This window comes from Etheostoma spectabile, unplaced genomic scaffold (assembly GCF_008692095.1).
Source record: "Etheostoma spectabile isolate EspeVRDwgs_2016 unplaced genomic scaffold, UIUC_Espe_1.0 scaffold119, whole genome shotgun sequence".
NCBI lineage: Eukaryota > Metazoa > Chordata > Actinopteri > Perciformes > Percidae > Etheostoma > Etheostoma spectabile.
In genome coordinates, this window is record NW_022605570.1 from 1,044,546 (window position 1) to 1,048,481 (window position 3,936).

Below are 3,936 nucleotides of genomic sequence, written 5' to 3' on the forward strand. Positions count from 1 at the left end.
GAAACAAAGTGCAGATAATCTCTTCTTGGCTACTTTTAACGATTTCAAAGAACCATAATTTTTGCATAAGCACAACTTTAGCAAGCATACAGAAATACGTGTGACGTTTGCAACAGTTTCATCTGAGCGGTTTCAGACGGATTCTCTCACAGTTTTTGGTGTAAATGTTAGGGAAAATGAGAAGCAAAGAGGGCAAAACGCAGCGTCTCTCAGATTATTTAATACTCCGTCTGATAGGTTTGTAAGCTTCAACGGCAGACCAAACAGTCATTTCTGACGCCATAATTGCTCAATTCATGAGCCAGTACTTAGATATGAGAAGTATTGTGCTCCATATTCATGCCAAAACAAGTAAACTAATCAGATTTAGTGGCCCATTCAATTGCAAATGCAATCATTTTGATTTGAAATAATTTATTTAAAAAGATCAAGTGATATTTTGTGATGGTTAAAAAAGTCTGAGGCTCTTTCAGAAGCTAAAATTCCCCTTCCAAAGCAAAGTATACAGTTTAGTAACTTTTCTGTCTTTATTTTTTTAGACGCATTTAGTGTTTGTACATCTCCGTGTGCATTGTGCATGGATGAGTGTATGTTTGCATGCACATACTGTATGTGGAGCTACGCCTGAATTCACTCTTGCACTCCCACATACTGTATATTATGCATTTAAAAATACACAGCTGGATGTGAACTCCACGGTAACAGTGCCTCCCCTTGTGCCGCGCGGAGGCCATGAGACAATGGTATCATGGACGAAGCTTGGGGTTCAGGAACTCTACGATTACTCTTGGAAGAGTCCTCCAAACGTATTAAAGTCCCTGGCACAATAAAAGCAGGGTGTTGGCATGACTGGACCTGAGTTGATCTTGGCTGTTTTCTGCTGTTGTGGGCAAACAGGGAGGATGTGTAATGAGGAGGAGATGCACACAGGTCATGCCAGTGAGCGATGCTCTTAAAAGTTTACAGAGAAACCCTGTGTACGCGGATTTAACTTGCATGTACATGTATGTGAAAGCAGCCAGTCACTGGATGTTTCAGTGAGGTCACCATTAAGTGCCGGTTGATTGAAACCTTACATTTTTAAGAGTATGTACAGCTTTTTGACTGTTAATTGCAGCAAGGAGGCCAACATTGACTTTTATGTATTGTGTGTTAATTGTGTGACGTCTGTGTTCTTTTTAAAGGCAAGCAACGGTTTTCAGCCATCGACAACATTCTGGCTTCCGCTTTTAAAAATAATACTCAAGATGGTTCTGGGTTTTGGCAACTTCTTGAATGTCTCTGTCTTGCCTCGGAATCAACCGCATTACTACTTGGTTTTTGTCTCAGATAATGAGGACTCTGGGTTTTTATTTCAAGACTACAACTGCAGGGATATCACTCAATTAACCTTTTATTTTTATTTATGTCTCACTGAGATTGGATGTAAGACTTCCTGCTCCGAATGCAGCCAAAAGCTTGACTCATTTCTAACTTGGACATGACTTGGTCTAAACCCCCTTCCAAGTCTTGTGCTTGTCTCAGTCTCGATACACTCTGGTCTTGGTGATTAGGTGATGTTGACTACAATACTGTTGAAAAGTCACTGATGAGTTGACGTGGGATATAGAACGTAAGTTTTGAGAGTTTGACAAATTGAAGCTGAATCAAGTCCACAAAGCTTAACAAGTAAAACTAAAAACTAAAATATGTGAATATTTGTAAAACATTCATTTTTTTATTAATGTCAGTTATGTTTAAATAGGTATATAAAGCAAAAATAATACAATCCAACAGTTCCTTAACACATATTCAAAAATTATATAACCAATGCAAAGTGTTCCCACTCGCAGGCCACATTAATCCAAGGCCATCGGTTTTATTCATGGTCAGTGTTTCATTCCTCCTTTCGTTAAAACTTTAGGTTGTATTGTTTCTTTTTGTGAAATCTTCTATTTCATATAGTTCTTTTTTTTAAATTACATTTTATTGTTTCTTACTCTGGAACAAAAGCATCTCATTATACGTGTATGATAAATCAACTTGATTGGAGGTGACTCATTGAACCCTGTGTCTGATAAGTTGATTAAATGTACTTTTTAAAGATGTTTACATTTTTAGTCTTATAATAATATTAAGCCTCTATATGAACATTGCTTTCTCCAATAATTCCTCCAGTTTGTTCTGGCCATTAAAACATCCCCAGCTAATGTCCTAGTGGAAGTAAGGGTGGACAAACTCCAGTCACTGTTACGTGCAAAGGTTGTGTTAAAACATTTATTTGAAGTTAAAGGAATAATTTGGATATTTTGAAGTGGGGTTGTAGGAGGTACTACACAGGACTACCGACACTGAAACTAAGGAATGTGCTGATGTTGATGGGAGCAGCAGATACATGTATTATAGCCACATATGGGGGTGTGGCCTTGACCAACTGCCACTTTTCTTGTTTGAAAGCCATGATGTCTCTCTCTTATGGGCGGGCAAAGCAGAGAAGGGGGAGGTAACCTTGCCCCTTATGACCTCATAAGGAGCAAGATTTCAGATCAGCCCATCTGAATTTTCTTTTTTTCAAAGGCAGAGCAGGAAACCCAGGGCTCGGTTTACACCTATTACCATTTCTACTTACTTTTCGAAAAGGCGTGGAATTGTTTTGTATTTAATTAAATGTGTTGCATATTACAGTAATATTTTGTTGACAACCTTCCACATAATGTAACTTAACGCCCAATGTCAACCCAAAATTTCTTCAAAAAAATACTTGGAATTATTAATTTCTGGTTTTCTGTTTGACTCAAACATTGTGAGCTTGAGCATCTACACGGAAATCTTTCATCTTCTTATTCTAGCTGTCTTGGTTGTACTGTGATCCAATAACAGGATTTTGGGATATCTTTTTGTTCATTTAATACGCTTCTTGGTGCCATTTGAAATGATTAATACAAAGTTACAAGGAGCAGCTCTAACCTACTACAGAAATAGGAGAGGACTTAAAAAACCCAGCATCTATATAGCGACTAATCTACCTGCTCGCATCCAATTTCATCTTAACCCTCAAATCAACAAAAGTTCAGCCATCAAGCCATTAGGAAGTTATCATTTGTCTGAGCCAGACATTCAGAATTCTGCAAAGCGTGACAGCATGTCTGGCTCTTGTCACGTGTGGCGACAAGGCTAATTCAAAAACCTTCTTGAAAACCCACCAACCTGCTGCAGGCGGCGAGAGCACTGCAGAAAGTGAGCTGCAGCCCTTCTGACAGGAACAGAGCAAGATAATACATTTTATTTAATATGTTTTGGGAGGAGAGAATGTTAGTGTGACTCCTTTACATTAAACATTAACCCATTTAAAGCTAATTGAATACAAATACAGGGTCAGGGTATAAAATAAGAAAAGTGGGCAATGGGACATATCGGGTATAAATGTTAACTGTTATATTTTCCCTACTAGTAGGTGAGATATTCAATGTCCAGACTATTATAAGAAGCAAGGTCCCTTAACATATTTATCTTGGACAGGGCCCACACACCACATATGCACACGGATACACATCCTCCGTGGAAGCTCAGCGTGCTTGGAGAAGAGAGGCGGACATTTCGGGCCACGGGGCTACATTATACTATAGTAGCGGCTTTTTATGAGACAGACAACACGCCTGGCTCCAGAGGGAAAACCTCATGATGGACAGGCACTTTACCTGAGCCAAGAGCAGACGGGCTGGGAGGAGGAAAATGAAATAAAATCAATACTTGAACATAACTTTTTAAATAAACATTTGCACTCTACGGACATTGTTGGCAGTGGGAGCCGGTAACCTGTCCCTATTGGTGGAATTCAACACCAGAGTGTTTTCGCGGAGCACTGGCTCCCATCGAGGCTGATGGCTACTGGCAAGATGTGACGTGAATAGTCGGCTATGTTCTATTTGTCCAAGGTAAAAGAAGAGGCAGAGGGGG

General features: G+C 39.4%; 1 long non-coding RNA gene across 1 annotated transcript in view; it reads left to right on the forward strand.

The window, feature by feature from the left end:
- Positions 1–872: 872 nt before the first annotated feature.
- The window catches only part of LOC116685685 (uncharacterized), a 15,767-nt gene continuing 12,703 nt past the window's right edge, over positions 873–3,936 (forward strand). Inside the window, exons 1-2 of the long non-coding RNA XR_004331010.1 lie at positions 873–882; positions 3,073–3,081. This is a non-coding gene — a long non-coding RNA (uncharacterized LOC116685685). The remainder of the gene's footprint in view (positions 883–3,072; positions 3,082–3,936) is intronic.